At 36.9% G+C, this 13,509-nt stretch overlaps 1 protein-coding gene across 10 annotated transcripts in view; it reads left to right on the top strand.

Annotated features, from left to right (window-relative positions):
* Positions 1-13,509, top strand: part of SOCS5 (suppressor of cytokine signaling 5) — a 63,535-nt gene that overhangs the window by 23,434 nt on the left and 26,592 nt on the right. For 4 of the 10 annotated variants that reach the window (XM_060168820.1, XM_060168818.1, XM_060168821.1 and 1 more), the window contains one exon: positions 7,325-7,420. The exons of 5 other annotated variants lie outside the window; for them this stretch is intronic. The gene's annotated coding sequence lies outside the window, so the exon portion shown is untranslated. Of the gene's footprint in view, positions 1-7,324; positions 7,421-7,536; positions 11,570-13,509 lie in introns of those variants that run through there. One more of the 10 variants, XR_009544037.1, reaches the window with a different exon arrangement.

The raw sequence follows: 13,509 nt of genomic DNA, 5'->3' as shown, positions 1-13,509 counted from the left end.
CCACGTCCCCTGCATCAGCAGGCGGACTCTCAACCACTGCGCCACCAGGGAAGCCCCTCCACCTTTCTCTTGATTAGTATTTCTATGATATATCTTTCCCCATCCTTTTACTTCTAAACTACTTATATTATCATAGTTGAAATAAATTTCTTGTAGGTGGCATGTAATTGGATCTTATTTTTTTAATCCATTTTCATAATCTTTGTCTTTTAATTGGTATGTTTAGGTGCTTTACATTTAATGTAACTGCTTATATATTTGGATTGAGTGCTACCATTTTATTGTTTGCTCTCTGTTTGTTCTTTTTGGTTTTTGTTTCTCTTTTTCCCCTTTCTGCTGTGCCTTCTTTTTGGTTATTTGAACAGCTTTTGGAGTTCCATTTAAATTTATCTTTTTTTTTTTTTTTTTACTATATCTCAATCTAGTGTTGGTGTGGGTGTGTGTGGTTGCTCTAGGGATTGTAATATACATATTTAAATTCTTATAGTCTACTTAGGATAAATACTTTCCCACTTAAGTGGGATGTAGAAATCTTAATACTATATATCTCTTTACCCCACTCTTTTTTTGTTGTGTTGTCATATAATGTCTACATACAGAGAAAACTCCATCAGACAATGTTACAGCTTTTACTTTTAACCACCAAACATTTTCAAGAATTCAAGAAGAGAAAAATAGTTTATTGTATTTACCCATATGGTTATTAATTCTTCTTTTTCATAATTCTTTCTCATTCCATTTTTCCCTTGGCATCATTTCCCTTCTGCCATTTAGTAATTCTGTTAGAGCTTATTTGCTTGTAGTGAATTTTCTTGGTTTTACCTTCACCTGAGAGTGTCTTTATTTTGCCTTCATTCCTGAAGGATATTTTCACTGGATATAGAAATTCTGTGTTGATGGTCCTTTTCTTTCAGTCTTTTAAAAATATGCCATTTCCTTCTGAACTTAAGGTTCCTGGTGAGAAATGCACATCCATTCAAATTGCTCTTCCCTTATAAACACTGAATCACTTTTCTTTTTCTGTCTACTTTCAAATTTTTTCTTTGTTTTTAGTTTTTATCAGTTTGACTTTTATGTGTCTGGGCATGGATTTCTTTTGTTTTTTGAATTTTATTTTACTTTTTTTTTATACAGTAGGTTCTTATTAGTCATCTATTTTATACATATTAGTGTATATATGTCAATCCCAATCTCCCAATTCATCCCACCACCCCCCGCCCCCCCTGCCACTTTCACCCCTTGGTGTCCATACGTTTGTTCTCTACATCTGTGTCTCTGTTTCTGCCCTGCAAACTGGTTCATCTGTACCATTTTTCTAAGTTCCACATATATGGGCATGGATTTCTTAGGGATTTATTCTGTTTGGGTTCTCTGAACTTCTCAAATCTATATATACATTGTGTCTTTTACCAAGTTTGGAAAGTTTTCAGGCATTATTTCCTCAAATACTTTTCTGCACTGCACTCTTTCACTTTCCTTTTAGGATGCCAGTGACTCCAGTGTTAGACCTTTTGGTATCCCAGAGGTCCTTGAGGCTTTGTTCATTTTTTTTCTCCTTGTTTTTCAGACTTGATAATTTCTATCCATCTGTCTTCAAGTTCACTGACTTCGTTTTGTCATCTCCATTTTGCTTATTGAGCTCATCCAGTGAATTATTTCAGCTGTATTTTTTATATCTAAAATTTACATTTGGTTCTATTTCTTTGCTGAGGCTTTTTTAAAGTCTTTTAAAGTATTAGGTTAATTATAAAAATTAGTACATGCTTGTTGTAAAATAAAGATATATGTAGAAGTATATGAAGTTTTAAAATCTCATTGTGTGGCTCTTACTATTAATGGCCATATAAATTGTTTTTACTTTTTGTCTATTGCAAACCAACATGCAAGTTTATATGTGTATATTTGTGTGCACACACTCCCACTTGTATGTCTATAGAGTAAATTTTAGAAGTAGAATTCTGGGTAGGCATCATTTTGAATACCCACAAAATAGTCCACATAACCTTTCCCCATTGAGGTGTAGTGTGAAGGTTATTTCTTGTTTTGCACTAGCATACATTCTTGGAAAAAAATTTTTTTTTGATCAGAAAAGCTTTTCTTATGTTTTAGATTAGTTCAGTAAAATGGCTTCCCAGAACTAGAATTAGTAGATTAAAGGTTACGAACATGCTTAAAGTTTTTGGTAATTTGTAAACCGATGTTCCAAAGACTTGGTTGATTGACACTTGTAACTATGGAATTTAAGCTCAGGAATAAAGCCTTTGTGTTTCCACTACCAAAGAACAAGAGAGTATTGGCAATATGCAGAGACCTTCTATTCATTTCAAAAATGTTTGCCCTTCTTGGAGCATTTTTATAATAGCTGCTTTGAAGTCTGTCAGATACTTCCAACAACTGTGTCATCTCAATTGTTGATGTCTCTTTATTGTACCGTGCAAGTTGAGATTTTCCTGGTTCTTCATATGCCAAATAATTTTGGATTGCATACTGAAGTATTATGAGACCCTGGGTCTTGCTTAAATTCAGTGGTGAATGTTCATTTTTGCGTTTTAGCAGGCAGTGGACCCTGTTGGTTTAGGCTGCAGGTTGCAGCTAGCTTTCTGTGGGTTGTGATTTCAATATCAATTTGGTTTTCAGAGCCTGTAGTGCTTTGCTATTTGGATCTGTCCTGTGTGTACACTGCCCATTGGCCAGTTTGAGATAGGTGACTATTTTTTTCTTTGTTCAATTTGCAAAAGTTTTTGGTTTGCTATTTAGGATAAAGTCGATGCCATGTTCAGCTCTGGAGTGAGCCCAGGCGTTCATAAGCAACCTTATGGAGTCGTTTTTCTGAGTTCCTCCCACTCAGCTATTTCCCCTATACTTTCTACTTCCCTGGGAACTCCCCTTTTTAGTCCTCCAGCCAGAAAGCTTTGTCTAAGGTGCTCACTTCCTGTGATTGTGCCCACATGCAGGGACCAGGGGTAGGAGCACAAAGGGGGGGAAAAAAAGGTTAGGAGAGGGTTTTGCCCCACCCTCTTGAAACCACAGCTTCTGGGATTAGAGAGGATTTCCCTCCCTCAGACCTTTAGGTACCTGTGGGCCCCCTGTTGTTACTGCCTCCCTTTTCCTGCCGAAGCCTGAACTAAAGCACTTCACGTGAAACACTGTCTACATTGCTGCCCACTTCCAGGTTTCCCCCAGTTGATGTGGCAGGATACAAGAGGAAGAAAGTAAACCCACCCTTGGTTCCATGGCCCTTTGAATTCTGATCTTCTTCCCCAATCTACCTGTTACCATTTACTTTTTTTTTTTTGCGGTACTTGGGCCTCTCATTGTTGTGGCCTCTCTCGTTGCGGAGCACAGGCTCTGGACGCGCAGGCTCAGCAGCCATGGCTCACGGGCCCAGCCGCTCCGCGGCACGTGGGATCCACCCGGACCGGGGCATGAACCCGTGTCCCCTGCATCGGCAGGCGGACTCCCAACCACTGCGTCACCAGGGAAGCCCTACCATTTACTTTTTACAGTCTTTAAATAACTGCTCCGTACATTTTGTTTAGATTTGATAGCTGTATTCAGTCGGAGGGACAGGGTGGAGTGTTTTTACTTTATCTTAGCTGGCACTAGAAAGAACCCTGTATTGTGTACTTTTAAGAAGGGCATTATTTATTCAACCAACATATGTCCTTATCATATGAGTCCTCACCATGTGCTGGACACTTTAAATATATTATTTGTTTAATTCTCTGACAACTGTTCCCCTTTTAGACATGAGGAAATTGAGGAGTAAACTCTTAAACTAGGTCCAGAGGCACAGATAGTGACAGGCTGGGATTTGAACACAGGACCCAAGGTGTGTTCCCAGGACCAGCATCATCAGACCCACATGAGAACTTGCTAGAAATGCAAAATCTCTAACCCCGCCTCAGATCTACTAAATCAGAATTCTGGGAATGGGGCCCAGTAATTTGTTTTGATGAGCCTCTGTTAATCTGATATATGCTAAATTTGAGCACCACTTCTCTATGCTGTAGGACTTAACAATACTGTTTTAGTTTCTTAGCAGAACTTTAATATAAGAAACAGAAGTAGCTTTTTACCCTTGTTTGAGACATATGGTAGTACGTTGTGTGAGAACTAATTTTCTTACTCATGTCACTAACATATAGCTTTAAAATCACACTTTTCTATATTATTCAAGCTTATGGTAGTTAAAATATAAATACTATGAATTTTAAAAATGTAAATGTGTGTGTATGCAAAGAAATCAATTTAGATGTGGTTTTTGACCAATAAATCACTTAGCCTCTGGTAATTACTATGTTATATAATGCTCTGTATTTTAAATTTTAGGATATTATTACTGATTTCCCTCAATTTCAGGGTAGCTTTTGATACAGGTTTAGAATAATATTGGGTTGGAAAAAATGGCCCATATTTGCAGGATAGGTCCTATTTTGTGTAATTTTATTTTTTTCACAAAAGATTAAATGTATCGTTATAACTAAATTTAATTTGCATATTTTTGTAAGACATTTTATTTTTTTATTGAAGTATAGTTGATTTAAAATGTTGTGTTAGTTTCTGGTATACAGCAAAGTGATTCAGGTATACATAGCTATATATATTCTTTTTCACATTCTTTTCTATTATGGTTTATTACAAGATATTGAATATAGTTTCCTGTGCTCTACAGTAGGACCTTGTTGTTTACCTATTTTATATATAGTAGTTTGTATTTGCTAATCGCGAACTCCTAATTTATCCCTCCCCACCTCCTTTCCCCTTTGGTAACCATAAGTTTGTTTTCTATGTATGTAAGTCTGTTTCTGTTTTATAAATAAGTTCATTTGTATCATATTTTAGATTCCACATGTAAGTGATATCATATGGTATTTGTCTTTGTCTGATTTCACTTAGTATGATAATCTCTAGGTCCATCCATGTTGCTGCAAATGGCATTATTTCATTCTTTTTTATGGCTAATTAGTATTCCATTGTGTGTGTGTGTGCGTGTGTGTGTGTATGCTACATCTTCTTTATCCATTTATCTGTTGATGGACATTTAGGTGGCTTCCATGTCTTGGCTATTGTGAATAAGTGCTGCTGTGAACATAGGGATGCATATATCTTTTTGAATTGTAGTTTTCTCTGGATATATGCCCCAGGAGTGGAATTGCTGGATCATATGGCAACTCTTATTTTTATGTTTTTAGGGAACCTCCATACTGTTTTCCATAGTGGCTGCACCAATTTACATTCCCACCAACAGTGTAGGAGGGTTCCTTTTTCTCCACACCCTCTCCAGCATTTATTTGTAGACTTTTTAATCATGGCCATTCTGACCGGTGTGAGGTGATATCTCATTGTAGTTTTGATTTGCATTTCTCTAATAATTAGCAATGTTGAGCATCTTTTCATGTGCCTTTTGGCTATCTGTATGATAAAACATTTTAAATAAATTTACGAATCAGGAAAAAAAGTCTGTTAGAGCACATCTTCAGAATCTGTTTTTTTTTTTTTTAATTAGCTTACAATCCACATATACTTTGAGGTATGTAGATTAGTAGATTAGATTAGTAGGCGTATGTAGATTAGTTATGGAGCATTTTCTTCTGTGATAATCTCTCCTCTTACTAATAGAGTAGCTGGCGGTTGGGGCAGAGAAGATATTCTTTATTGTAGAAATAGGTTGGTTTTTTTGTTTGTTTGTTTGTTTTGCAGTACGCGGGCCTCTCCCGTTGCGGAGCACAGGCTCCGGACGCGCAGGCTCAGTGGCCATGGCTGACGGGCCCAGCCGCTCCGCGGCATGTGCGATCTTCCCGGACCGGGGCACGAACCCGTGTCCCCTGCATCGGCAGGCGGAGGACTCTCAACCACTGCGCCACCAGGGAAGCCCAAATACCAAGTTCTTACCATAGACTAGATGCTGTTCCGTTATTACTTAGTATGATAACCACTTGTGAAAAGAAACCATGGATGTAAGCATATAATAAAAATGTGTTATAATCAGAGGGCCGTAGTTATACTGTAGTTCATGGACCTCATTTGCCTTAAAAGGCAGATTCTAATCTTTACCTAATCTAGAAATTACCAAATTATATGTATGCTTCCTCTTTTCTGTATTGTCCATATTCCTCTCCCATAACTCTCAGGACTCGTAATCTTTTCTTTGTGCCAGGTATTCTAGTCCTCGTCATTTACAGAAATAATAGTGTGCCTTTCTCTAATAGAAATAAGGCTTTCTTTTTCTTCCTGACCCTGTCCTCACCATACCATAATCCGTATTGCTTTGTTTTCTGACTGAGCCATTTGGCTCTTCTAGAATATGAAAGAATCACCAGTGAAGTCATAGTCATTTAATACAGCCAAGTACAGGAATAAATCACCCTTTTTAATCATGGCATGTAAGACCCTTTAGAGTCTTTCTTCCTGGCTTTTCAGGTTGCTTTTTCTTTTACTTCACTCCACCTATCCTGTACTTCAGCCATCTAAACCACTCCTCACCTTTGGAAAGCCAGATCCTGTCCTCTCTGTCTGCCTGAAACACCTTTCTCTACTCTACTCAGCAGGCAACTAATTCATTCTTTAAAACCTAGCTCAAAATCACCTTTTCTGTGAAACCTTCCCCGACCCTCTGCATTAGTTATGATTAGGTACAGTGACAAGTAACAGAACCTCCAAAATAACAATGGCCTAAAAACAAGAGAGAATTTATATCTCTCCTATAACAGTGGACTTTGCAGTGTGGGGCTGAAATGACAGCTCTGCTTCATGATGTCATTAGGGAAGTAATGTCTACCTCATGGCTTCAGAATCCCTCACATTTAACCCTTGTCCTCACCATCCAAAATGGAGCTATCTGTCTTATGCTCTATGATGTACAAGGGAACAAAAAAGGGACTAAGGGCATTTCAGAGCTATCTCTTAACATTTCCCTAAAGCTCCCAAATTATGTATCTGCTTGCATCTCATTGGCCTCAAGGAAGGCCTGGAAATAGTCTTTATTCTTGGTGGCTGTGTACCAGCTAATCGTATTATTATGGAAGAAGAACAGGTATGGAGTACAGCTAGTAGTGTGCCACACTTCCCCAGCTAGAGGTAGTTTCTTTGTGCTTTGTGTTCCCGACAGCACTCTAATTAATTAGTATTTAAGTTGTATTAGAATTCATTTGTCTTCTTCACCAGATTGTGGACTTCTAAAGGCATTCAGGAAAATTATAGCAAAAGTATCAGAGACAAAAGCAGGGAGTGATGTTTAAATACCCATGTGAACAAGGGAATTGCTTATATAGAGCTGATTTCTTAGACTTACATTTTTTTTTCTATTTTCTCCATTTTGTAGAGGGAAGTGGACACTGACAATAGTAGAGGGCATGGCTTCTCCTGTTCAATAATGCCTCAAAATTGATCACACAGAGAGAACACAGTTATTTAAAAGGTGATATATTCTCTGTATTATACTGTTTTTTTTTAAATTGTGGTAAAATATACATAAAAGTTACCATTGTAACCATTTTTTTTATTTTTTATTTTTATTTATTTATTTATTTGCAGTACGCGGGCCTCTCACTGTTGTGGCCTCTCCCGTTGCGGAGCACAGGCTCCGGATGCGCAGGCCCAGCGGCCATGGCTCACGGGCCCAGCCGCTCCGTGGCACGTGGGATCTTCCCAGACCGGGGCACAAACCTGTGTCCCCTGCATTGGCAGGCGGACTCTCAACCACTGCGCCACCAAGGAAGCCCCATTGTAACCATTTTTAAGTGTACTGTTCTGTGGCATTAAGTTCATTCACACTGTTGTGCAACCATCACCACAATCCATCACCAGAACTTTTCTATCTTCCCTGAGATTCAGAACCCATTAAACACTAACTCCCTGTTACCCCCTTCCCCAAGCCCCTGGCAACCACCATTCTACTTTGTCTTATGAATTTGACGACTCTAGAAATTTTATATAAGAGGAATCTGTATTTGTTCTTTTGTGACTGGCTTATTTCACTTAGAAGGTCTTCAAGGTTCATCGTGTTGTAGCATGTGTCAGAATTTCTTTCCTTTTTAAGGCTAAATATATTGTTATATATATGTACCACATTTTATTTGTCCTTTCATCTGTCAGTGGACAATTGGATTGCTGTGTTACACTGTTGTTTTTGGTAAGATTTTTGTTTTCTAAAGATATTCTCCACACAAATAATGTCTTATTATAAGTTCACCACAACTACCCCCAGACACAAACCACATAATAACATATCTTTTTAAAAGGAAATTTAACAAAAATGCGAAGAAGATAAAAACAATCATCTATATTAGAAATTTATTTTTATAGGAAGTAATGCCCCCTCCCAATCACAGTTTCTGAAGTATAAACTAAAAAATAAAGTTATGAAAAATATTATCCTGGTGTCAAATCTGGAAAAAGGTACAAGAGTGGAATTAGAAGAAATATAGTAGTTTTTCACAAGAAAATATTAAATTTTGTTATATTTAAGAGTCTCTTGATGATATGATAGAGACACAAAGGAGAGTGCAACCTATGAATCCCTATTCTTTTGAAATATGGAAATTTTACCAGTGGACAGTGAGAAAGAAATGGCTATAGCTGTAGCCTGCTGGATTTGCTTTTATGATATTTCTCCAGCATTGACGAGAAAAGGGTTATAAATGGTGGAGTAAGGAAAAGTAGCTCCATTTCTCTCACCTCACCTCCTTTGTTATCAGATGGGAGTTAGTTTAGTGACAATAATTATTGGATGTTTGATTGCCGGTAATGTGACTGATGCCTAGAAAATTCTGGGGTTTGGCCTCTATCCCACTGTATACATAGTCCAAATTGGTAGTTAAATTCTTACTAAAATTCTGAGTAAGCTTTCAAATAGTTACTTAAATAAAATGCATGTCCAGTGGTTTAAACTGGATCTCACAGATACTTTCCCATTGCAGCTGATTGTTTGGTCAGCTTGGCAAAATGGTGAGTCATACTTCTCTAGCCAGCCACAGACCAGCTGTTGATTTACTCAGTTACTTGAGCCAAGACCGAAGCACCAGAATAGAATAGAGCACCTTGGCTCTGATACCGATTTATCTTTTTCCTAAAAGTCTGGATGTAAATTTCCATCCTTCCCCTAGGTGTTTTGAGTTACAAGAAGCAGTCTAAGAGTTCTTTGTCTTTTAAATCTTTTAGTACTGTTGTAGCAATAAAATTGACATGCCTGAAAGGATCTGAGAAGAACAGAACACATTGTGGTGTTAGCTGGAAACTCTTTTAGGGAAATTAGAACTTGATGTAGACATTAAAAATAGAATTGAATGGTGGAGGACAAAGTAGTGGAGGTGTTTTAGAGCAAGAATTAAGTTTGGATATAAAATGAGGCCTAATTATGGATGGCAGTGAGTGAAGGTCAGCCACGAGAAGCTGTGTGTGACTGTTGAATGTTCCTGAAAGGAAATGAGTCTGGCGGTGTTAGGAGTTAGGAAGAGCGGAGAGACTAAGGTGTTGCAGAAATCCAGGAAAGTGGCAATAGAAATCTGGACAAGGTTATTGGCAGTGAAAGTGCAGAAAAAAAGGTAAATTTGAGAGCCATTCTGGGAAAAGAAACTGTAATTGTGTCACATGGAAGAAGAGTAAAATAAAAAAATTTCTAAGAAATTCCGTGGTGTACTGATATCCCATTTTGGGGAGAACTCTTGAATTAACTTTAGATATGGTGAATTTGAGGTGCGATGGGGAATAGCCAAAATAAGACAGATTTTTTAGGCTATTAGTGGACTGAAAAGCGGGTGGAATGTGTGGACTAGACTTGTGCTTCTGGTACAAATCTAGCTGTACTCAAGGAGGTAAGAATTGGTCCTAGAAAATACCTGATTATAACAGTAAAGACAAGAACATATGTTCTCATAGCTTCTGCATACCTGAAAAGCTCTTAAATAAGTTTTTTTTCCGCCCCCCATTACCTTTATTTCAACTGAAGGGATTAGGTTAGTTAAATAGGTGTAATTCGTAAATTACATCCAGGACACTGAAGTTCTTCTCCCATACTATTGAATAAGAAAGTAGAATCTAGATTGCCTTACATAGAAAGATGCAGAACAGGGGCAAAAGAATTTAGATTCTTTCATAAAGAACAACATCTTAGAATAAATAGATATTGTGGCAGAATAATGGCATACCAAGGAGCATTATGTTCTTAAATATTATAAGTTAAGTTATTGAGTTAACTGTATTTAACTTGCAGTGTAATTTGTAACATTTGAGTAATCTAGTGTGCAATTGAACGTTTTGTGTTTTTCTTTAGTGGAGCCTTTAGTTGGAGCTGCTGTGCCAAGTGTTTCTTTATGGCTTTCTCTCTCGGAGCAGCTCTTCGTATATGTAGCAAAATATTTAGAACCCTATGGAGTAAAGTAGAAAAGAAACTTGGCAAAAGAGTATTTCTCTTATAATTAGAAATTGTCTTAAGATACAATATGTTACAGCAATGATAAAGCTAATATATTAGAGAAATAATAGCTTAGTGTAGAGATGACTGGCATTTCGCTGAAGATACCTAAGGGGGTAGCGTTTCCCTAGTGCCCTAGTGCCTGCAACAAATACTGCTTACTGCTTTCTTCTCACTCGAACCCGCGCCCCCTGCAGTGGAATCACGGAGTCTTAACCACTGGACCGCCAGGGAGGTCCCTCTTCTCTCTCGTGTACACTTCTTTTTTTGCTCTTTATTCCTTCTTTTTATGGTGAAATATAACATATATATAGCACAGTGAATAAAATAGAAAGGTACAGTTTAATGAGTAACTATAAAGCGTATTCACCACCCAGATCAAGAAACAGAACATTGCAAGTATACCAGAAGCCTGCTACGTGCCCCTTGCCAGTCAGACCCCACTTGTATGCATCCCGTCCTATCCTCCAGAAGTAACCATAGTCTCACTTCGGTGATAATCATTTCTTCCTTCTCTTTGAAGTTTATCACCAAGTATGTGTCCCTAAATGATGTAGTTTACTTTTGCCTCTTTTGTATACATATATACAGACATATGTATATATGTCAATACATAATCTTTTGTATCTGACTTATTTTTGTGCCATTTATCCATGTGGTATGTGTGTATAACATTTTCATTTCTCTGATTATTTGCATACTGTTCCACTGTATGAATATGCCATAATATGTGTATTCTGTTCCGTTTCCTAATATTGAAAAACTCAGCCTGTGACCATTCTTGTATATTTTTCTTGGGGCACATGGGCACCAGTATTTCAGGAGTTTATACTTAGGAATGGAATTGCTGGATCATAGGGAATTCACATCTTCCAATTCACTGGATAGTACCAAAGTGTTTTCTAACGTGGTTATTTATACTCACCCAAGCAGGACATGAGCATTCCTGTTGTTCTCCATTCTTGCCATCAGTTGGTATTGACACACTCAAGTGTTTTGGGCAGGAAAACTGTGTCTCTTATGATTTTATTAAGGAGGATGAGCCCCTTTTCATATTTGAATTTCTTTTTGTGAAGAGCCTGTTAAAAAGGTCTTTTATCCCCTTTTCTATTTGGTTATCAGTTTTTTCCTACTGATTTTTAGAAGTTCTTTATATTTTCTGGATATTAGTATTTTAGTCTCTCAACAATTTTGTGTATTGAGAATTTTGTTTCCTTCCCTGTGTTTTTGATGATTAGAGAAGCCTTTAATTTTAATGTCATATGACTTATTCTTTTCCTTACAGATTATACTTCTTTTTTCCTGTGAAAATTTGCAGATATTTTCTTAGATTTGTCCTAAGTACTTCATATCATTGATGCTATTGCAAATGGTATGTAATTTTACATTTTGTTTTGTTTGTTGCTGACAGGTAGGACCACAATAGATATTTTATATACTGATTTGTATCTACCAACGCTTCCACATTCTTGTTAATTCTAACAATTTTTTAGATAATTTTGAATCTTTTAAAATACACAATTATTTCATCTGAGAATAATGATAACTGTTTTTTTCAGACCTGTAGAGATGAATTTAAACAATGCCTTTTATTCCTTAACTTGCCTTATTCTGCTGATTAGGACCTCTATCACAATGTAGAATAGGAAGGATGATAATAGGTATCCTTTTCTTCTTCCAATCTCAGCATTTCTTCAAGGATAAGGTTAGCTGTCGTTTTTTGGAAATGCTCTTTATTTAAGTTAGGTAAGGTTACTTTTCAGTCTTAGTTTACTAAAAATTTTCATCAGAAATATATGTTGAATTTTATGAAATACTTTTCATTTTATTTTATTTTTTATTTCTTTTTTTTATGAAATACTTTTTCTACATCTAATGAGATTATCATGTATTTGTTGTTCTCAAACTATCAGTGTAATAAATTACATTAATTTTCTAATGTTAATTCAACCTTTCATTCCTAGGCTGTATCTAACTTGATCATTTTTATATACTATTGGATTCAGCTTGCTAATATTTTGTTTTAAAAAACTTGTATTTATATTCATGACTGAGATTAGCCTGTATTCTTTCTTCTCATAGTGTCCTTGTTAGGCTTTGCTATCAGGTATATTAGCCTAATAAAATAAGTTGGGGAATGTTTCCCTGTTCTGATCTCTGAAAGAGCTTGTGTAAGATTGGAATTTTTTTTTTCCTTAAATAATGATAGAATTCACCAATGAAGTTATCTAGGCCTTGGGATTTTCTTTTTGGAAAGAATTTGACTACAGATACTTTAATGTTATTATATTTTATTTCCTGTGGACTCTTGTTCTCACTTACGATGTCTTCTGTATGCTTATATTTGACTGTGTCTAATGCTTTTTGTTTTTAAAATTACTCGTGGGTATTCTTTGAGGCCTAGAATGAAGTTGTCTTCCTTCAGAGAGGGTTTATATTTCCTTCTGCTAAGATGTGTGTAGGTATCATTAGCCCAGAAACATTTTAAAAGAATTTCACAGTTTGAAGTTCCCTGGATTAGGAGTCCATGCAGACACAGACTGCAAACCCCTGCCCAGGCTGCTCAAACTTCTTAGGGACCTACATCCTGGATGTTCTATCCACCATTCTCTTTTTCTCCTGCTTCTCTCTGAGCTAAAGCAATCTTCCCTGCAATCTCCTGAGGGTGGGATTAGGCTTTAGATTCAGTTGTAGTTTACCTTTACCTGAGGTTATCACCTTTTAGGATCCCAGTTTAATGTGGGGAAGAGTTCCCCTGCACTCTCTACCTTTTGAAGAATCTGTGTTTGAGAAATTTGTTGCCCTCATCCTGTGAGGCCAGTGAAACCAAAGACCTAATTTACCGAGCTCTATCTACAATTGCCCTCAGGACCAGAGTATCTTCAGGGAGTCCTATTACCTCTCTAGGTTCTAGTTGCTCCTAGTTTGTCTGGCAGTTTCCCACCATCTTGTCAGCTTTTTATTTTAAGGTGTTTTTGGTTTTTTTGTATCTAAGGACTTTTAATTGTTTTCAGTAGTTGGGTTGATCTAAAAAATCCTAAGTCTGTCATTACTAGAAATTGTAGTTCCTCTTAATTTTTTTCCCCCACTTAGTC

This window comes from Lagenorhynchus albirostris, chromosome 13 (assembly GCF_949774975.1).
Source record: "Lagenorhynchus albirostris chromosome 13, mLagAlb1.1, whole genome shotgun sequence".
Classification (NCBI taxonomy): Eukaryota; Metazoa; Chordata; class Mammalia; order Artiodactyla; family Delphinidae; genus Lagenorhynchus; species Lagenorhynchus albirostris.
The sequence above is the reverse complement of the archived record's forward strand: the minus strand, read 5'-3'. Positions and strand labels throughout refer to the sequence as shown.